General features: G+C 38.1%; 1 protein-coding gene and 1 pseudogene across 4 annotated transcripts in view; one reads left to right on the top strand and one right to left on the bottom strand.

Annotated features, from left to right (window-relative positions):
• CDKAL1 (CDKAL1 threonylcarbamoyladenosine tRNA methylthiotransferase) overlaps positions 1-23,332 on the bottom strand; it is a 665,826-nt gene that overhangs the window by 486,212 nt on the left and 156,282 nt on the right. The window lies entirely within an intron of this gene.
• LOC118981280 (uncharacterized) lies at positions 5,096-5,200 on the top strand (annotated as a pseudogene).

Below are 23,332 nucleotides of genomic sequence, written 5' to 3'. Positions count from 1 at the left end.
TCTATGTATACTATCATGTCATCTGCAAACAGTGACAGTTTTACTTCCTCCTTTCCAATTCGGATGCCTTTTAATTGTTTTTCTTGTCTGATTGCTGTGACTAGGACTTCAACTATTATGTTGAATAGAAGTGGTGAAAGCAGACATCCTTGTCCTGTTCCTGACCTTAGTGGGAAATCTTTTAGTTTTTGCCTCTTGAGTATGATGTTGCCTGAAGGTTTTTATATATGGCCTTTATTATGTTGAGGTATGCTTCCACTACTCCCACTTTGCTGAGTGTTTTAATCATAAATGGGTGTCATACCTTATCAGGTGCCTTTTCTGAATGTATTGATATGATCATATGATTTATCTTTGTTTTTGTTTATGTAATGTGTTACGTTTATTGCTTTGCGAATACTGTACTATTCTTGTATCCCTGGGATGAATCCGACTTGATCATGGTGTATGATCTTGTTAATGTATTGCTGGATGTGATTTGCCTAGCATCTATGTTCATCAGCAATATTGGCCTATAGTTTTCTTTCTTTGTTGTATCTTTATCTGGTGTTGGGATTAGAATGATGCTGGCCTCACTAAAAAAGTTTGGGAGTCTTCCCTCTTCTTGTTCTTTTCAGAATAATCTGAGATGGATGGGGTTTAGCTCTTCCTGAAATGTTTTATAAAATTCTCCTGCAAAACCCATCCAGTCCAGGCCTTTTGTGTGCCAGGAATTTTTGATTATTACTTCAATTTCACCAACTTTTTGGTCTGTTCAGGCTTTCTGCTTATTCTTGATTCAGGTTTGAAAGATACTTTTCTAGAAACTTGTCCATTTCACCCAGGTTTTCACATTTCTTGGCATATATTTGTTTGTAGTAATTTCTTACAAACCTTTGCATTTCTGTAGTATCAGTTGCAATTTCTCCTCTTTATTTCTGATTTCATTTATTTAGGTACTCTGCCATTTTTTCTTCAAGGGTCTGTTTAAAGATTTGTTGACTTTTGTTTACCTTTTCAAAGAACATCTCCTGGATTTATTGATCCTTTAAATTGTTGTTTTAGTCTCTACGTCATTTAATTTTGCTCCGATCTTGGTTATATTTCATTCCTTCTACTCACTCTGAGCTTTGTTTGTTGTTGTCTCCCCACTCCTTATAGATATAGGGTTAGGTTATTTATTTGAAACGTTTCTATCATTTTAGGTAGGCCTGTATTGCTACAAACTTCCCTCTCAGGGCTGCCTTTGCTATGTCCTATAGGTTTTGAAGGGTTGTGTGTTCACTTTCATCAGTTTCCAGAAACTTTTTGATTTATTCCTTGATCTTGTTATTAACTCACTCTTTGTTTAATCACAAGCTAATCAGTCTCCATGCATTTTAATATTTTTGAGTTTTTCCCTCAAAGTTACTTTCTAGTTTCAGGCCTTTATGGTCCAACAAAATGCTTGATATGATTTCAATTTTCTTGAGTTTGTTGAGGTTTGTTTTGTGTCCTATCATGTGGTCTATGTTTGAAAATGTTCCATGTGCATTTGAAAAGAATGTGTATTTTGCTTATTTGGGATGAAAGGTTATATATATACACACATACAGACACATATATCAGTTAAGCCCATTTAATCTAATGCATCATTCAGTTCTACAATTTCCTTGTTGATATTTTGTTTGGAAGATCTATCCATTGTTGGCAGCAAAATGTTAAAATCCACTACTATAATTGTGTTGGTTTCTGTCTCTATCTTTCTTGAAGTTCTCCAAAATTTTCCTTCTGCATTTGGGTGCTCCTATGTTGGGTGCATGTACGTTTACAATATTTATGTCTTCTTGATAGATTCCTCCCTTGAATGTTATGAAGTGTCCTTCTGTGTTTCTTTTTATAGCCTTTATTTTGAAGTCTATTTCGTTTGATATGAGTATTGCTATCCTGGCTTTTTTTTCCTGTCCATTTACTGGAATATTTTTTCCATCCTTTCACTTTCAGTCTGTGTAGGTCTTTTGTTCAAAGGGGAATCTCTTGTAGGCAGCATATGTGCGAGTCATGTTTTCTTATCCCTTCAGCTACCCCGAAGGGTTAAGAAAATGTCTTATAATTGGAGCAATTGGTCTATGTCTTTTTTTTTTAAGATTTTATTTGTTTATTTATCTTTTGAGGAGAAGGAGAGAGGGAGAGAAACATCAATGTATGGTTGCCTTTTGTGCATCCCCTGCTGGGAGTTGTCCTGCAGGGAACCGCCCTGCAACCCAGGCATGTGCCCTGACTGGGAATCGAACCGCAATCCTCTGGTTCGCAGGCCTACATTCAATCCACTGAGCTATACCAGCCAGGGCTTGGTCTATGTCTTTTAATTGGAGCATTTAATCCATTTACATTTAAGGTTATTATTGGTAAGTACTTACTTATTGTCACTTTACCCATTTTGTACCTTTGTTCCTCCATCTCTCACTCTTTCTTCATCTTTTTTAAAAGTTTTTAATTGTTGTTCAAGTACAGTTTTCTGCCTTCCCCCCTCCCTGCCACCCTTGCCCTCTCTACTTCCCTCCCCCGTTTGCACCCCCCCTTGTTATTGTCCATATGTCCTTTATAATTTTTCTTGTAAACACTTCACCCTTTTCCCCCACTATCCCTTTCTTCATCTTCTTAAAGCAGTCCCTGTAGCACCTCTTGCAATGTTGGTTTGGTGGAGGTATATTCCTTTAGCCTTCCTTTGTCTGGATATTTCTAATCTGTCTTTCCCTGTGTTTTTGACAACTAGGATTATTGGGAAAAAAAAAGGATATAGAGATGTAATATATGAGATTAAGTTAAAAACCCTGTGGTCCTAAACGTTAGTTAGAACTATCAATATGAATTCATGAGGTATTTGGTCTTAAAATTGGTGTGGGAGAATGTGTGTGTTTCCACTGAGAAGATCTAGAATCAACAACCAACACAGAAGCTAAGCACCCAGATATGAGCATGAAATGACATTTCCGGTTTTAAAAAAGTAAAACTTCTTAGGAAACGGCTGATTCCGAGTCTGGGGCAGGGTATGTAGAAGATGAACTTGGGACATCTTATCACACCAGGTCAGAGTAAGAAAGCCATCAAATACCAGGATCATGTCAAAAAAGAAAAATCAGAAGCCAACCTGAAGGTGTTCACAATAGCCAGACACAGGACAATTTAAATTTGGATAAGAATTTGCAATTGACTGACATCCAAGTATGTTTAAGTTCATAAGTTTCTAATCATGTTTCTTAAAAGGTTTTCAGTCACATTCTGAGAATGACAGGAAAATAATTCATTATTTTAGGAACTGGGTAAAAGTAAATGAATTTAAAATTTTTCTGCCTTTCTCTAAGAATTCTACCAATGAGTAAATAGCAGATGAAGGGAAACATCTCCTATAAAATTATCACAGCTTATTTATGACAAGATGATAAAATAGTATATCACCATTTTCCAGACTCCACAGAAATAATGAATCTGGGCATTAGGCATCAATGGCTGGTTATCTCAAAACAAGAAACAACCACCCATTATGAGCCTTTTCTGACAAAAGGATAAAATACAATACAATACAATACAATATCATAACAATGTTCGGCCAAGGCTCTGTAGCCAGCTGTCAATCTGCAGGGAAAACAGAGGAGAAAGGAACATTTTGAAATGCAGCAAAATCTAGACAATGGAAAACCCACAGGTTAAAAGGCCCAGGTTCTCCAACATGTAAAATTATAAGGAATAGAAAGAGATGGAAGGGAAAGAGATATAGATTAAGAGACATTTAAAATACACATCAGGTTTTTTATTTTTTTAATTTTTATTTATTTATTTTTAGAGAGAGGGGAATGGCAGGAGAAATAGTGGGAAAGAAACATCAATGTGTGGTTGCCTCTCACGCATCCCCTGCTGGGAACTGGCCTGCAACCCAGGCATGTGCCCCGACCAGGAATCGAACTGGTGACCCTTTGCTTCACAGGCCCATGCTCAATCCACTGAGCTACACCAGCCAGGGCGAAAATACACATAAGGTTTTTTTAAAATGGGCAAGATTTAGCTTTATTCTCTAAGAACAAACTTAGGGTGATAAAGCTCTAAGGGAACATGAATAAGTGATTATTACAAAACTCAAGAGCGGTCACCTGTGGCGGTGAGGAGGGAGCTGCAAGTGTGATGGGGGCCACAAAAGGGATTCCAAGGTGGCTAAGTGATGTTTTATTTCTTGAAGTGGGTGGCAGTTACAAGGGTGTTTGACTTAAAATAATTCACTAACATAGACCTTTCTGTGGTTTTCAATTTTTTATTGTATTTTACAATAAAAGACTTAAAAGTAAATATCTTAATGAAAATACTCTACAACTAGATAACCAGAGATTTCCCAGTAAGCAAAAACGGGAAGAGAAGTAAAACTGTGGTAGCCATCTCTAGAGTCTTTTGAAACCTCCCTATATATCTCAGAACCCACATGAAAGTGATTTTAACCCTGTTCAAGGGTGTATGAACAGGATGTCACAGTTCCCTGGAAGAACCCTGATGCATGCCTGTTGAAACAAAACTGTATGCTGTCCTCTGACCATCCGTGTCAGAATTAACTAGAGTGACACTAAACAGAAAAATTCAGAATTATTATTGAAGACATTTCAAGAACGCCACTGAAAAGAGCTCATTATTTTCCCTATTTTATGGTAACTAATTAAAATTAACAGCTATACCACTGAAAAGACTGAATGGAAAATTATAAGCACGAAGAGTGTACAGAGCACACCTCTGTCTGCTCTCCTTCTGTACTCGGTACGGACAACTTCCCTACTTCTTTCTGAGAACATAACTGCATTAAAAAGACAGGCTGGAAAACCCTACACTGCCAGCCCAGAGACCCAAAGTCGGGTCCTGGCTCTGCCGTGAATGGACAGTCAGGCAATCCCTTCCTCTCTGAGCCTTAATTTTGTCACACATACAATACATGAAAGTAGTTAAACAAGATGAATTCTGTGGCTTATTATTCTTGCACAAAAAACCCTGTGTTTGTGATAGGAAATATTTGCCCCTAAAAGTAGCACTTGCTACCAAAATCCAACAAGGTTAGTAAGAAATCCACAGCAGCAAATATCATCATTAAAAATTATTTTCTATCGCTTCTCGGCCTTTTGGCTAAGATCAAGTGTAAAAATTATTTTCTTTTCCAAACAGTAAGTTTTCTTAATTTGAAAAAGTAAAACTTCTTTGAAAACTCCCCCTAAAGGCTGCAATCTATGTTTAATAGTTTGTACTCAGCTGATACAAAAGAAACTATCTTTAGATTTCAAAATCAGCAAATGAAAATAAAGGATATTCATTTTTAATATTTTAAATTCTGATTCTTTCTTCATATATATCCATTTGTAAAACTGTGATAAGAGAGGAAGCTTGTGGTTTTAAAAAGTTAGAGTAGTAAATAAGTTATTAGAAAATAGGCATTAAATTCAGCTTCTTCTCTTTCACCTCCAGTTTTCAGTGTTCAAAAATTCCAACCACACACATCAAAATACTGAATAATACCCAAGTCACTACATTAAGCCTCTGAAAGGGAAAATAAAATAAATCAAGAAATGGAAGTCTCTGTAAGATGAAAGTTAGGAGTCTAAGGGATGGTGCTACGACACTGTCCATGTATTTCAAAGAGTAACAAAAACAATGATCATGGTAACAGGATTTTGTTTTTACACTGTGCAGGCTTTTCCAGAGTGATTTTCACACAGATCCTGTCCCACCTCTCTGATCCTCAGAAGGAACGTGTGAGTTAAAGGTAGGATTCTGACTTTACAAATGAGGAAAATAAGGTTCAGAGAGCAAGTTGGAAAATGAAATACAAGAATGAGATTGGTCTCTACTACCTAAAACAAAAAGGGGGTACCTGGAGCACCCCCTAAAAAACAGAACATGTGTAGGACATCTGTACCTGCTGAAGAAGGATGAGACCTCACTCCAAAACCTGAACAAGAAAATGTCAAATGTCTCAACTCAGGTCACCTTCATTAGAGTGCTACACAATCCGAGCTGCGCAAACCGAAACGATTTGTGTTGTAAAGACTGAATGTTCAGCTACTCTGCAGTATTGGGAACAACAGAATGCTGAAAACCAGGTGATGAGGACACTGAACTAAGTCAAACCATCTTTTCTCTCTCTCCACTATATCAGTTAAAAAATAAAGAGAAACAGAACAATAAGTCCAAAGTGTAAGGTTTCTAAACTTCAAATCCTTATACTCAAAGGAGGGGTAAAGGCAGAGGGGTATTCTGATTTATATACCATGCAAGAGAATCAACTCTCCCTGTTTACATAAAATATATCTGAGCATACACTGCTTACCACCATAACAACAACAAACAAGCAATAACTAGGGGAAGAATATATTTCTTAAGTATTATTTAGAAAATAAAACAAACATTTTATATTGCTCTAACATGGCCTCTCCCAAATAAGATTCTCAGCAGATCATCCTACTTCTTATTCCACTGAAACAGAAGAAATGAGAACGAAGCTGCCGTTCCTTTCTACCGCCATACCTATCAAATGGCCTGCTCTGTCTCAGCACACAGTCATGTGCTGCATAACAATGAACTGCATACATAACAGTGATCCTGGAATATTATTTTTTAATCCTCACCCAAGGATATGTTTATTGATTTTAGAAAGAGAGAAAGGGGAGAAAGGGGAAGGGCATGAGAGGGAAAGAGACAGAGAAGAGAGAGAATGTGGAAGAGAAATATTTATCAGTTGCTTCCCATACAAGCCCAGACAAGGGATCAAACCTGCAACCTAGGTGCACGCCCTGACCAGAGTTTCAACCTGCAACCTCTGATGTGCAGGACAGTGCTCCGACCGAGTTAGCCGCCCGGCCAGCGCAATACTGTCAGATAATGCAGCCAAAACCTTCCACCACCTATTGATGTCGTAGCTCAATGCACTGCTCACACGACTGTGGTGATGCAGACGTAAACAAACACATGCCTGTCAGTCACATAAAAGTATATAGCACACAATTATGTATAGTACATACTACTTGATGATGACAATAAATGACGATTACTGATTTATATGTATTTACTGTATTTTTAAAAATTTATCCATTGTCTCATAACTTTTTCAGTTTATTTATTCAAATCGGAATACAGATAGGTTCATAAATTACAATTGGTTGATGTGATTTTAAGTCCCTTTTTTAAATAACTAGAACACCACTGTATATATTTTTTTATTTCACTTACAAAAAACTAAGTTGATTGTTCTATAAAGTATCCCAGCATCTGGAGTTTGCAGATTACATTCCTGTAGTATTAATTTACCCTATTTCCTCCCTCACCTTTTACTATACTATCCTTTGATTAGAGTACTCTACTTATTTGTTTTAAGTTTGCTGTAAATGTCTGTGCCATGTTACCCCAGCAGCAGCACTGCACCCAGTGATGTTCACTCAATGACCAAACTGGTGTATTCTCAGAATGCATCCCACTGTTTGGTTGTTTATGACCGTGCTTGTCCTCCTGCCTGTTCAAATAAATCAGCTGTCCTTCCGCCCATGTAAATCCAGTGTTTCTGCTTGTGTGCTAGCATCCCACCCCCTCTTGCATACTCTGCTCCTATAATTACCCTCTGTAATTACCCTCTTTCCTTCTACTAAGCAGCTTTCCCTCTACAATGGATCATATCCAATAACTTATAAATATGCAGTGACATCCCATCTTAAAAATACAAAACAAAAACTCTCTGATTCCACACCTTCCCCTACTCTGCTCTAGCTTCATTTCTGCTTTCCTTTGTAACAAACCTCCTATAAAATGCAATCTGTACCGGCTCACTTCCTTGCCTCTCACTCGGTTTTAAATGCATTCAAATCATTCTTGTATCCCCACCTCTCCACTGAAACTGCTCATCAAGAAAAACCACACACTCCCTTGACAAATCCAATGGATCAATTCTCCATCTTCATCTGACTCAGTCTCTCAGACGCACTTAAACAGCCGATTGCTCCCTCTTCTTCAAACACATCCTTCCCTTGGCTTCTTGAGACAAAACACTTCTGGTTGCTTTGACCTCAACTGAACCTCCTTTGCTGGCTCCTATTCCTTGATTAAGATCACATAATTCTGTAGGTGACCTTAATCAGTCTCTTTGCTTTATATACTGGGATTCATATCTCAAGCCCTAACCTCATATATATAACATACAAAAGTCAGGTATCCAGCAAGCATCTCAAATTAAGCATGATCCAAATGGAATCCCTGGTTTCTTATACCCATGCCCATTGTACACAAAATAAATGGAAAAAATCTTCTATTATTTCCCATCTCAGATAAATGGTACTGACATACAAGTATGCCTGATTATCAACCCTCTTCTAATCACCTCCACAAAAAAAAAAAACAACCTAGGAGTATCCTTGAACACACTTTTTTTGATGACACTCCATGTCAATCTACTAAAACAAAGGCTACTGATTCCATCTTTAAAACACAATTTAAATCCCTGCTTGTACTTCTCTCCAGCAGCATAATTTTAAATGCACATCTGCCAACTCTTCAAAGTTTTGCGTCGGCAGAAATGTTGCGTCCTTCAAAATGCTTCCCCTGACCATGCAATATGAAATAGGCCTCCTTTCACTCTACTCTTCCTATTATTATATGCCTACCTTATTTTCTTTTCATCAAGTCAATAAATCAATGAATATTAAGTGCTGATGAGGTTTTAGGAAAAGGGGAAGCCTCATGCACAGCTGGTAAGAATGCAGAAAGGTGCAGCCACTACGGAAAGAAGTATGGAGTTTCCTGAAAAAAATAAAAATGGAACTGCTGTGTAATGCAGTGATGCCACTTCTGGGAATATATCCTAAGAATTCCAAAACAGCAATCAGAAAGAATATATCTATGTTCATACCAGTGTTATTTACAATAGCCAAGATCTAGAAACAGACCAAATACCCATCAGTAGATGAGTGGATAAAAAAGTTGTGGTACATTTACACAATAATACCACGTGGCTATAAAAAAGAAGGAAACTTTATCCTTCGCAACAGCATAGATGGATATGGAGAGTATTGTACTAATTGAAATAAGCCAGTCAGAGAAAGACAAGTACCATATGATCTCACTCATATGTAGAATCTTACAAACAAAATAAAACCAGAGACATGGATACATGGAACTGACTGACAGACCTCACAGGGGAGCAAGGCAGGAGGACAGAAAGAGATCAAACAAAGAGCATAGAGGAACATACGCATAGCCCATGGACAGAGACAACAATATGGCAAAGGCCAGGGGGCGGGGAGGTGGCGGGGGTTGAGTACAAAGGGGCAAAGGAAAATGAGGGACATCTGTGATAATGCCAACAATAAAAAAATACACAAAAAACCCTAAAATACAGTGTTTTATTTTAAACTTTTTTTATTCTCTTCATACTCCCCTCTGCAAAGCTGAGAAACACTCTTAGCATATTACCCACATGCTAGAGCCAGAACAGTGGCTAGTTTACTGCAAGATGTCTAATAATATTTGATAAATGAATAAAACTCTGAGTGTCTTATTGTATAATTTACACATTAGTCTTCTCTTGCTTTATCATTCCTTCTTTTTTCTGCAGTAAATGTATAATTTTTAAATATATTTTATTAATTATGCCATTACAGTTGTCCCATTTTTCCCCGTTTCAGTTCCCTCCAACCTTAACACCTTGTCCCCTCACATTCCCCCTCTTTAGTTCATGTCCATGTGTCATACTTGTAAGTTCTTTGGCTTCTACCTTTCCCATACTATTCTTACCCTCCGTCTATTTTCTACGTAACATGTATGCTACTTATTCTCTGTACCTTTTCCCCCTCTCTCCTCCTCCCACTTCCCTGTTGATAACCCTCCATGTGATGTCCATTCCTGTGGTTCTGTTCCTGTTCTAGTTGTTTGCTTAGTTTGCTTTTGCTTTTGTTTTAGGTGTGGTTAACAATTGTGAGTTTGCTGTTTTTTTACTGTACATGTGTTTTACCTTTTTCTTAGATGAGTCCATTTAACATTTCATATACTAAGGGCTTGGTGATAATGAATTCATTGAATTTGACCTTATTGGAGAAGCACTTTATCTGCCCTTCCATTCTAAATGAAAACTTTGCTGGATAGAGCAATCTTGGATGTAAGTCTTTGGATTTCATGACTTGGAATACTTCTTTCCAGCCCCTTCTTGCCTGTAAGGTCTCTTTTGAGAAATCAGCTGACAGTCTGATGGGAACTCCTTTGTAGGTGACTGCCCCCTTATTTCTTGCTGCTTCTAGGATTCTCTCCTTCATTTTCATCTTGGCTAATGTAATTATGATGTGCCTTGGTGTGTTCCTCCTTGGGTCCAACTTCTTTGGGACTCTCTGAGCTTCTTGGGCTTCCTGGAAGTCTATTGCCTTTGCTATATTGGGGAAGTTCTCCTTTATTATTTGTTCAAAAAAGTTTTGCACTCGTGGCTGTTTTTTTTCTCCTTCTGGTACCCCTATAATTCGGATGTTGGAACATTTAAAGATGTCCTGGAGGTTTCTAAGCCTCTCCTCATTTTTTTGAATTCTTGTTTCTTCATTCTTTTCTGTTTGGTCATTTTTTTCTTCCTTCTGGTCCATGCCATTGATTTGAGTCCCAGTTTCCTTTCCATCACTATTGGTTCCCTGTGCATTTCCCTTTGTTTCACTTAGTTTGGCCTTCATTTGTTCGTCTAATTTGTGACTATAATCAACCAGTTCTGTGAGCATCCTGATCACCAGTGTTTTAAACTGTGCATCTGATAGGTTGGCTATCTATTGGTTGCTTAGAAGTATTGGCTCTGGGGCTTTGAGCTGTTCTTCTGCTTGAGCCATAACGTTTTGGTCTGTTCGCACCTGTTACGTATGAGGGGCAGAGCCCTAGGTGTTCACCAGGGTGGGGCAACCCAGCTGCTGGGTTGTGAAGCAATACCTGGGGGTGGGGACCAAGAGGGAACAATGGTGCTTGCTCTGCTCTCTGCCAGATTTCAGTCCCTTCCGCCGCTTCCCCCAAGCAAACTGGGCCCAATTGGTGCTGGTTCCCATGTGGGTGGGCTTGTGTACATTCTAGGACCCTATGGGTCTCTCCAACAAACTCTCCTGTGAGACCGGGAGTCTCTTCCAGCACCTCGACCCCCACAGGTGTTTTCAGTCAGTGGTTAGAGGCTTTATTTCCTAGCACTGGGACCCTGAGTTGTGCTATCTGTCCCGCTCCCCATTTGTTTCACCTAGTTTGTCTGAAGGAAAATGTGGAACTGCCAGGTCTCCCAGCCACCACCTTGCTGCGAATCCTCTCTGCCTGGCTGCCTGACTCCACCCCACCTACCAGTCTGGATGAATGTTTCTTCTTTAACTCTTTGGATGTCGGACTTTCATACAGTTTGGTTTTCTGTCAGTTCTGGGGTTTTTTTGTTTTTAAATTGCCATTGTCCTTCTTTCGGTTGTGTGAGGAGGCATAGTGTATCTACCTACACTTCCATCTTAGCCGGAAATCTCCCTCTTCTTATATAAGCTTAAAAAAATAAAATTATGAATGGAATAGTAAAATAAATCTGTATCACAAGAAATAAAATAAACCCACATCAAAATGATAAAAATTCCATAACATTTTTCAATATGAGATTTTTTTTTTTCTGAACACGTTTTGTATCAATGTATGGTTGCCTCTCACGAGTCCCCTGCTGGGGACTGGCCTGCAACCCAGGCATGTGCCCCGACTGTGAATCAAACCACGATCGTGTCATTCGCAGGCCCGCGCTCAATCCACTGAGCTACACCAGCCAGGGCAATATGAAATTTCTTTTAATGCTACTGTTTATTACAAAAGCAACACATGCCACCTAGAGAGGGGAGAAGAGTCAGAAAATACTGGGAAGGAAAAATAAGAATATATTTTAAATGCTTAAAGAATAAACTATAAATCATTTTCCTTACATTTATGTTTTTTAAGAGTGAAATTTTACTAAAATTCCAAAGATGATCAAAATTAGAATCATAGGTATATTTATAAACACCCTGCTAATATAGAAAATAGGAAAGTGTATTTCTTGCCTGAGGATTTTATACAAAACAAACAACATAGGTGACTTTAGTTTCTCATATGTGTTCATCATGTAAGAATTATCAGTGTACACAAAAGGCCACTTCCCTTTCTGAGACCCCCTCACCCCCAAAAGAGCCAGCAGGCAGGTGTCATATCTGAGTCTCCATCAACCTGACCACACTGCTCACTCCACCCCAGTGATTCCCTTGGACCCTACTCCACCTAACATGCGGGTCCACTCAAGCTGTTTCCAGTGGCTTTTTCATACAAATGGCCTCTCTTGCTTCATGTTTTGAACTTTTCTAAAATCTCGCAATCAAGCAGCATCTGGCCTCAGCATGCCCCGTACCTCTTGCTAAGTGGCCCAGGCCCAGCACTAGCAGCAGCCAACCTAGGTTTGCAGCTTGGCCTCTCCAGGGCACCTCCAAACCCACTGCAAGTAGCAGCCACTTGCAGACTGCGCTGTAACTTGGGCTGGGTGGTCCCAAGCAGGACACGGGCAATGGAACTCTTCTACAAACAAAGAAGTAAAGGCTCACGGTTGCTGAATATTTTATTAGAAGTCACATAGTTAGGGCCAGAAACAGAAATTTGGATTCCAATTCCTAATCCCCTGCTTTTTACACAATGCCATAATGCTTCCAGGCTGCTTATCCAACATTTACTGGGAATTCTTGGCCAAACAAAAATAACCCCTTACTGCATATTCAGGTAAATCAAAACCCTTTGAGTAGGATGCGGTGGCAGATGCACATCACCTTGTATGATGACTCTATATTTTTAAGTAAGCTTCACTATGTCCTAGTTACCTTTTCTATTTTTCAGTCAGCAAGATTTCATTTTATTTAAATAATCTAAACATACCAATTGTGATCAGTGCAAAAACACATACAGAAGAGTCACAGATCTAACTGTTACATATCTACATTCTACTTTATAAAATAATGTGCGTATCATATTTATTAAAAACTTAGACAAAACAAAAATTGTCACTTGTTTAATTTGAAAGTTGTCATTTCCCTAGTGAAGCAATTATCACGATAATGTGATGATTGGAAAAACTTTCGGGGTACAAGGTGCTCCGAAAGGCTCACAGAGAGTTCATTGGAGAGACCCACAGGATCCTGGAGGGTGCACAAGCCCACACACCTGGGGACCAGCAGGGGCCCAATTTGCTTGTGGAAAGCAGCAGAGGGGTCCGAAATCCGAGAGACGGCAGAACAAACACCATTGCCCCTCTATAACCCCACCCCCACATAGTGTCACGACCCAGCAATTGGATCGCCCCACCCTGGTGAACACCTAAGGCTCTGACCTTCACTATATAACAGGCATGAACAGACCAAACCATCATGGCTTAAGAAGAAGAACAGCTCAAAGCCCCAGAGCCAATACTTCTAAGCAACCAAGAGATAGCCAACCTATCAGATGCACAGTTCAAAAACACTGGTGATCAGGATGCTCACAGAACTGGTTGATTATAGTCACAAATTAGAGGAACATATGAAGGCCAAACTAAATGAAATGAAGGGAAATGCACAGGGAACCAATAGTGATGGGAAGGAAACTGGGACTCAAATCAATGGCGTGGACCAGAAGGAAGAAAAAAATGACCAAACAGAAAAGAATGAAGAAACAAGAATTCAAAAAAATGAGGAGAGGCTTAGGAACCTCCAGGACATCTTTAAACGTTCCAACATCCAAATTATAGGGGTACCAGAAGGGGAAGAAGACAGCAACAAGTGGAAAACTTATTTAAACAAATAATAAAGGAGAACTTCGCCAACCTGGCAAAGAAAATAGACTTCCAGGAAGCCCAAGAAGCTCAGAGAGTCCCAAAGAAGTTGGACCCAAGAAGGAACACACCAAGGCACATCATCATTACATTAGCCAAGATTAAAATGAAGGAGAGAATCCTAGAAGCAGCAAGAAATAAGGGGACAGTCACCTACAAAGGAGTTCCCATCAGACTGTCAGCAGATTTCTCAAAAGAGACCTTACAGGCAAGAAGGGGCTGGAAAGAAGTATTCCAAGTCATGAAATCCAAAGACTTACATCCAAGATTGCTCTATCCAGCAAAGGTTTCATTTAGAATGGAAGGGCAGATAAAGTGCTCCTCAGATAAGATCAAGTTCAAGGAGTTCATCACCAAGCCCTTAGTATATGAAATGTTAAAGAGACTTGTCTAAGAAGATAGAAAATATGAACAGTGAAAGAACAGCAAACTCACAGTTATTAACAACCACACCTAAAACGAAAGCAAACTAAGAGGTCAGCTAGATCAGGAGTGGAACCATAGAAATGGAGATCACATGGAGGGTTAGCAACAGGGAAGTGGGGGGAGGAGGAGAAAGGGGAAGAAGGTACAGAGAATAAGTAGCATAGACCGTAGGTAGAAAATAGACAGAGGGGAGGGCAGGAATACTATGGGGAATACAGAATCTAAAGAACTTGTGACACATGGACATAAACTAAAGGGGGAAAATGGTGGGGGAGGGGGTGTGCAGGGTGGAGGGGAATGAAGGGGGGAAATGGGACAACTGTAATGGCATAATCAATAAAATATATTTTTTAAAAATAGTTATGACATATCCGGCATACTCTCAGGCTCTGGAGACATGGCTATAAGTGAAGCCAAATGCCTGTCCTCAAAGCTTACATTGCAAATAAATAAATATCTTCCTCATGGATTTAGTTCTACAATATAAAAATTGTGGGCCTGGCTGGTGTAGCTCAGTGGATTGAGTGCGGGCCTGCGAACCATACGATCGCGGTTCGATTCCCAGTCAGGCCACATGCCTGGATTGCAGGCCAGTTCCCAGCAGGGGACTCACAAGGAGCAACCATACATTGATATTTCTCTCCTTCTCTCCTTTCCTTCCTCTCTAAAGACAAATAAATAAAATCTTTAAAACAATAAAATAAAAAATAATAAAAATTGTGAAACACCAGTATTTGAATATTATGAAAAATTGGGGTAGAAACATACAAGACTTCTTGAAGGAACACTTTAAACTCTTGTGAAAAAAGTCTGAGGCAAGACCTGGGGACAAGAAGAAAAATTTAAAAGATCAAAAGAAAAAAAAAGGACAGGAAGAAAGAAAGAAGGATATTGCACCAACAATGTAGAAAAGACAAAGAAAAGGGTGCAGAAAAGAAAGATTATTATTAAATTGTCAAGGTACATACACACAGATTTAAAAATGGGAATTTAAACACCATCTGTTTCCATTCTTCCTCCTTAGAAACAAGGAGGCTAGGACAAATGGGAAGTTAAGCCAATTAACAAGGTGGAGAACCCAACATCTTTCCACACCTCTTTTTTAAAAACCTACCTCAGACTAGAAGAAAACCCCAAAGTTCCCAGTCCACATCATAAAGTGCCTCTAAACCACAGATGACTTTCTGAACCCCAGCACACTCTAACCCCAGCCCGAGACTGAGCTAAATTCAGCTCCTCACAAGATGGTCTGATGAGCAAGAAACATCATTTTATGACTTCATATCCAACAGGAGATAAATTCCTATACCTTTTTCTGTGTCTTACATATAATAAATTAGGGTTTATAAAGAACAAACATCTTTTAAAAGAAAGAAAAATGTTAAAGTGATAAATAAAATTTTTAGTTAGCATTAAAAATTATCCAAAATTACAACCTTTCCCTAGTATGAAAGTCTCTGACTAGATATTACTGGACAACTACATTGAATGAGATGGCTTCCTTATTTTCCCAGAAGAAAGTTAAGAAATTGCTAAGCAGCTACTGAAGAGTTTAACAATTTCAAGTAACAAAGAAAAGTCAGTAAGTTACTGGGATAAGTCATAAGCACTTGACTAAACGGCTCACTCATAGTATATAATTTCAATTATTTTAGAACAATAGACTACTGCAATTTTTAAGTGTTTTCCTTACCCTTAGAATATACTATATAATAATAATAATTAAATGGTTTCAGAATACAAACCATAGGTCAACAGGTAATATCACTTCAGGGAAGCCTGAGACTTGGTCTGAATAGCAGAGAAATATAAACAATTTTTAAGCTCAAACTTTTTCAAAATGTACATTTTAAAAGATAGTTGTCAGGAAAGTTTAATTTTTTAATATAAACATTTATTCCATTTTTAAATGTTGATTGTTGATGTTTATTTTGCATGAGGCACCACTATAGCCGCATTTAGTACAATTCAAATACACAAACCTTCCTTAGACACACATGAAATACCACCTGCTTGTTCCTGATCACAGAGGATGGTAAAAATGGCCATGCCTTACTTATCAATAAAGTGACCATATGTTTTTGTCTATGCCTGTGACCCTTATCCCAGCATAATTGTTACTGGCTCTCTGTCACTCTCCAAAGTGTCCCCGGTTAGTCACTGAATTACACGGTCACCCCACCAGAGTGGGTGAGGAGACAGGTGTTATATGGCAGCTAGTCACCACAATGCCAAATACTACTGGATGTCTTTTTTATATCGTAGATAAGAATGACCTACCCCCAGATAAAATGTAAAGACTTACATGTTATATCAACATGATAAAAGCATTCTGTGATTGCTGAATAGTAACTTTAAAAGGGATTTGTTTTCTTAATTCAAACACTCAGTAGTCAAATATTCCATCATTCTGTGCTACCAGATTAATGGTTTGCAACTAAACCAGGCAGATTTCAACAGCCACGTGACCAATGAAAGAACCAAAACACTGGGGCCACTTGCCAGACTGTCACAAGAACAAAGACCTAGCAGGTGGCCATCCACTGCTCCAAATTAAATCATGTTGCACAGAACATTATCTTCATCATTGTATAATGCTGTTTTTGTGTAATGTTACTCCTCACATCCAATTTTCAAAATTAAGACAAAATTGTTTTTAATGACAGGCAAACCACAATAGGAAATAACAATGATCCAAATAACACTGTTCAAGATTGAGTGAAAAGAGCCCCTCCCGAGTCACATGAGCAATTGCCAAACCCTACCTAGCCCTCACCCCAGTATTTGTTCAACGAAGCAGTGCTGCATCTGGAACAAATCCTGGGCCCCGTTAAACACCAGGTGGTATACCAGGGTAATTTTTTTAAGTAACAGATGGCTCAAACTTTTCATCTTTATGACATGCAGAACAGGACTCACACAAGTAAAACCGTCTTCCAAGTACTTTATACAAGTAATACAGTTACCCATGTGACTCATCATTTCACATCATAAAGAGAGCAGCAGGTGAGACAGATGCTGTGCTCCTGGGTTATTTATTGCTTTGTACAACAGATATATAAGCGATACACATAAACACAGATATGCACATATACTTCTAAATTTGATGGTATTCCATTTCCTCTGATGTAAAATTAGGTGGCTAAATTAAATGAACACTTTGGTTTGAGTAAAATAAAAATAAAAAGTTACAAATCTGAAATAAAGTCAGAGTAAAAAGAAAGGTATGTCCAGATTCATTAAAATTTTAATTGTAGGATATTTTTAATAGAAATATAAGAGTGGCAAGTAGGCAGAAGCTACTTGGGTCAGCCTACCGGCATCTGATCATTACCTCAAATTCACTGAGAAAAAAATTGCCTAGTGTAAAGTAAAATTAAGTAATGTTTTCCTTTCCTTTCTATTTCCCCCACCACACAACCCTCCAGCCAATGTCCAGCACAGAACAGCCCTGCATCGCCGCCCTAGGTACAGCTAGTGAGATGGCCGGGCATCAGCAGAACTAAGCAGACACAGAAGATAGAGCAGCAGAACTAAGGCAAAGGAATCTTCACAGGAAGCCCATGTGGCTTTAGGTAAGAAAGCCCTCCTGTCCCAAGTGGCGGTGCCTTGACTTCGCCACCTTCTACTGTTGAATAAAGTTGGGAGCAAATGGGTGGTCAGCGACACAACTGCTCCATCACATCACCTTTCTTGTGGCTAATAATCATGGACATGAGTACCCATGGGTAAGACTTGCTGCCCTGGAAGAGCTAGTGACAAGATTAACCATTGAGTGATATCAATAATTGCCTCACCTGCAGACCCAACTCATGAAACAACTCCTTGAACACAGACTACCTTACCCATCACACAGGAAAAAGGAATGCACACAGGCAGCAAATAAGATAGTAACTTGAACCTGACTCAAGGAGTATGCCGGTGAAAAACAGGCATGAAGGAAAAGAAACATCACACATAGGTTTCTACTGGAAGTCAGATCTACTGAAATTTTTTACGGGAGTCCTCTAAACCCCATAAATATGAATGTGAATATGAATATGAATATATGTGTGTGTATATATGTTTTCCTAATCCATTGAATTACCATATAAATTATTACTCCTGGGTAAAAATGAGTCCTGAATTCCAGCAAGTATGTATAAAAACTTTTTAAAAACCCAACCTATTTACATGTGGGGACCTTCCCAGTGAAATATTGTCCTTGTCTGTCTGGTACATATTTGTCCTGTCTCTCTATGGCATATCAATTATCATCACTAACTGCTGAGTTTCAAAAACACGTACTGTTTCAAATACAATAGCTTTATAACACTTGTGACTAATAATGTTCTTTATAAAATACATATATTTGTGTGTAATATTAAGCCAGAAACAAAATTTCATTTATTGATGCCCACCTGTATGAAAATTAAATCACCATAAAAACATGCTCAGTGATAAAATAAAATACCACATACAAATTGTCATTTGTAAAATCTAAAAAACAAGTCAATTATTTTTAAATGTCCACTTTTGCTAAGGCATATTACGTAAGCCCTTAGTTAATTAGTTCATGCTTAATGTCAGCTACCTCACATGCCTCACAATTACAAATAACATATCAGTGTTTCTACAATTTCAGGAACTTGACAGTTTTGTACAATACTTTCAGGAAAAAATAACACTTAGAATAAAACTGACTTTTAAATTTGAAAGTATTATTTATCATTCTACCTCTATCCTCCCCTTAACCCTGGTACAATGAAAAATTATTGCAAGCTATGCACATTTTAACTGAATGTGAATTGTTATTCTCATTTTAGTCAAGCCTTTCTGACCAATTTATTCTAAACCTCTTATCTGTTGCAAATTAACTAGATGAACACCCTAAAATGGGTAATAGCACACCATAAATTCAACAACTTATACAGGCTCGGGACACTGGGCTATTCCATACAGAATTCCATCTTGAAAGAGTAAATCACAAGGAGATTCACAGAAGTGAGATTTACTTTGAGAAACAATGAACAAATTAAATCTATTATAGCCTGACTTCTGGCCTAGAAAAATCTTCCATAAATTCTTATGTTCTAGTCTATACTGTTGTGACTTCATACAGAATTTTGCTTGGTCCTATATGACTTTATTATACAATCAGAACCATTCATTAAGTACAATAGAAAATAAATTCACCTAACATTCTCCCTCTGGCTCCTTCTACAACTACCACTCGGCCTCTCCCTGCTGTTCCTTGAACAATCAAGCGCGCTACTATCCCAATGCTTTTTCATTGCTATTCCCTCTACCCGGAATATTCTTTTCTCAAATATCCCCACTGCTCCTGACTAAATTTCATTCAGGTCTTTGCTCAACTGTCATCTTATCAAAGAAATCTTTCTTGACCGTGCTTATACAAAGTAGCATCTTCCATCTCTCCAAAGACCTTGCTTTCATTTTCTTCATAGTATTGTTATTCAAGTTATATGTTATCTCTCCTCTCCAACTAATGTTGGAAAAGCTACATGTAAGCTACATAAAAGATGAAAAGTTGCTTTACTCTCTGCTTTATCCCCAGGACTTAAAAGAGCACTTGGTACAGCTCAGTAAATACCCAAGTCCATAAATGTTTGCTTCTCTCCTTGACCATGTAATCTCACAGGGTATTTGGTATTTTTCAGGGCTGAATTCCCAGTGCCTAGGACAGTGCTTAGCTCTTGAGACACTCATCATACTGAATGAATCCAACAACACAGACCTGCTACTTTCAAGTGTCATCAAAACTGAAAAACAATGAAGACATACATTTATTAACATTTAATTTTAGCATCAAATCAAAGTTCACTATTTCCCTAATAACTAAAACTTTGAGCAGTTTTCAAAGATTAAATTAATAATACAATGGGCCAATTTGTGCATTACATATATTCCTGGAAAAATTACATATAAAACTAATTAAATAACATGTTTTATACTTATTGCCATTATATTCTTCCTTCCAACAATTGTAGCCCAAAACATGATAAAAATTCTACTTTACTAATTTTTACTATTACATCATGCTTTTAACTAACTATATTACTTCACGTTACTCCTGTTAACTTATTATAATCTTCACTAGAAAGAGCTGTAGTCAATGACATAAAATCATAGCCCAATTGTAGTCCTAGACATTATAAACTTTCACTTAATTCAAATGAAATAGTATCTCTATTAAAAACTTGCAAAATCGTCAAAAAACCATAGAAATTTGAAAAACCAATCATATGTTTAATTCCCTTTGTTTCAACAAAAATAACTTACAGTACATAAAAGGGCTATTTTTTCTCTTTTGGACAGAACCATCTATACCAAGAATCGGCACTCTTTTTTCTATGAAGTACCAGATAATAAATATTCCAAATTTTGAGGGACGTATGATTTCTGTCCCAACCATTCAACTCTGCACTACCCTGTGAAAGCAGCCACAGACAGTAAATGTGAACTAATGAATGCCACCATGCTTCAGGCGTGGTGGCATTTACAACAGGCAGATAGCTAGATTTGTCCTGCAGGCCATAATTCACAAACTCCTGGTCTACACTATTCCTTCTCTAGTAACTTTAACAAAGCTCAGACTCACTCAACTTATAAGTCAGCTATGTGCCAAAGTCAACTCACAACTGAAGGGGGTTTTGTTGTTGGGGTTTTTTTCTTCATACATTTTACTAGTGATATTCTTAGACAAATGAAATTCAACTCTTCCATAATTGTTCTTCTCTCCTCCTATCTAGAAACAAGGAAAAGCATATTTATTCCAAAGATTCTGGGTCCTAAGGGTGGAAACACCAAATAATACAGAGGCCTGAAAGAGAAGAAGAAGAAAACCATTTGTTCTCTCCTTTTGAGGAAAACTTGAATTTCTGGGATTTTCCTATTTTTGTCACATTGTAAAGGGTCTCACTGCTGTCCGTCTCTGTTAAGTCACCTACCATGGCATCAAACCATGAACTGCACATGCACGCTCGCTCTCTCTCTCTCCCCCTCCCTCGCTCGCTCGCTCTGGCTCTCTCCCCTTGTCAGGGCATTATACCCAGGGCTCCCACATGACAGGCGGAGAAACCTTGAATATTTTAAAGGCCAAGGGTAGTCTGGATCCCTAACTCCTGATATGCCCAGAGCTTTAAAATATATATTCCTTTTCTTTTTTCCTTTTTTCTTAAACTCTCATCCTTCAATAAAGCTGATTTCTACAGAAAATGATGAAAAAAACTAGTTGATTTAATTAAAACATTAATATGTAAATTAAAAGACAGTCATTCAGAAAACTCCTATCCTAGGCCCTGGGATATTTACTTTATTTAGAGTAGTTGAATGAACATAACTTTAAGTTCTAGTGGGTACAGCTCTCCTAACAGTCAAGAGAAAAAACATAGGCCTGAACAGAAAGGAAGGGGCAAGAGCATGGAAGGGCACAAGGAAAGCAATGTTAACTGGATCAAGGCTTCACAAATCTCTCCTAAAAATTGTCCCTTTCTTCCAGTTTGTCCATTCTTAAACCTGCACATCTTCTAGTCCAAGGGTCATTAACTCCAATGTCTACAGGTAACAGAAATACAATAACTAACAAACAACAGAGAATGGTAAGGACTGGGGCAAAGCAGAGTCAAAAAGGTGCAGCTGCTGTTCAGACCCAGCCGACTGCAGGAACGCAGGCCCGGTGCTGCCATAGCATCAGATATGCCAAGAGAGTCAGGGAAAATCGTCAACACTTTTAAACACTGTACAAGCCAAAGAAACCCCATCTATAGATTAGACTGGGCCCACAAGTCATCAGCGCTTAACGCTGCTCTAGCAGAATCCTGTCGTTTCTAAACTAGAGCTTTGCAGGGTAACAATAGGGTATGTGGAGGGTGTGTGGCAAAAGACAGCTTTCTTTATAGGACGGCAACAAGCTGGGTCATTTGGGGTAGGAACTGCCTAACGGAATCTGAAGGTGATAACACGTCATTAAAAATTTGCATTACTCTCTATAAAGACCTAGAAAAGTACAATTCAGGTATTCCCAAGATAGAATAATTAAACAGCTTTCCTCTTTAAGAAGAAATATGCTTAAAGACTAAAAATTAAAGTATTTTAGAAATACATGAGTAACAAAAACAAAACAAAACAAAAAGAAAAAAACAGACCACCCTCTACAGGTATAAATGCTGTATACCATCTGGTGTTGAGTGATTTATTTCAGTCAACATGTGGATCAATTTTAAAATTCATCAGTACAAGTTCCGACTGGTCCTGAAGTTATACAAAAGGTGACTCAATGGGCAGTTTTCTTTCTCAGCATTCTGTGTGTGTCTCCCTTTGCAAGTGATATCTAGTCTCAATCAGTGGAATCATTTTGTAATAGACGGTAAATTTCATAATTTAAAACAAATCTGAGCTTGCCATGACGTTCCGGCTACTTAGCTCGGGTCAGAACTGTCACCGGCCAGGCCCGCCAGCTGCTGTGCAACTTCTGCTCCAGTTTCTGCCCGGGCTGTAATTATTTACAGTCTGCACCTGTCAAAATCTTGCAATAATGGCTTTCCTTGTTTCTCAGGATTTATAGACAGTTAAATGTACTCAGTTTCAAAACTGAACACTTAAGGCACATATGTTAAAGAAGTCATTATTATTGAGTTTTTACCATTTTTTAAAACCTAAGTAAAATGGAAATGAAAGAGAGACATAAACTAGGTTTTGACAGTTAATAGAAATAAAACATTAAATTAGCTGTTCTCAATCATCATGAATCTAGAAGAATTACCCATGAGCTGTTTTAAAAAATCAAAACAAAGGCTTAATACAAAAGCCAGACTTCCAATATCAGAACTTAGAAATTGAAGGTGATAACTTCCTCTTTAACATTTGGTTTGGAAAACATCAAGTACAAATAAAACAATATAATAAACCATAACCATCATATGAAAAGATTGATTACTACTACCATAATTCAATCTGCATTTTGGGGGGCTGTTAAATAATTTAGTAGACAGGTAAAATTAAACTACTAAGTAAATCAAAAGAAAGAAAGACAAATAATGTTGGAAGTGGTTCTCTGGGCTAACCTGACCATTCAGA

The sequence above is a fragment of the Sturnira hondurensis genome, unplaced genomic scaffold, assembly GCF_014824575.4.
Source record: "Sturnira hondurensis isolate 20B ecotype Veracruz unplaced genomic scaffold, ASM1482457v3 Scaffold0023817, whole genome shotgun sequence".
Lineage (NCBI taxonomy): Eukaryota > Metazoa > Chordata > Mammalia > Chiroptera > Phyllostomidae > Sturnira > Sturnira hondurensis.
Note: the sequence above shows the minus strand (reverse complement) of the source record. Positions and strands in the feature narration are given on the sequence as shown.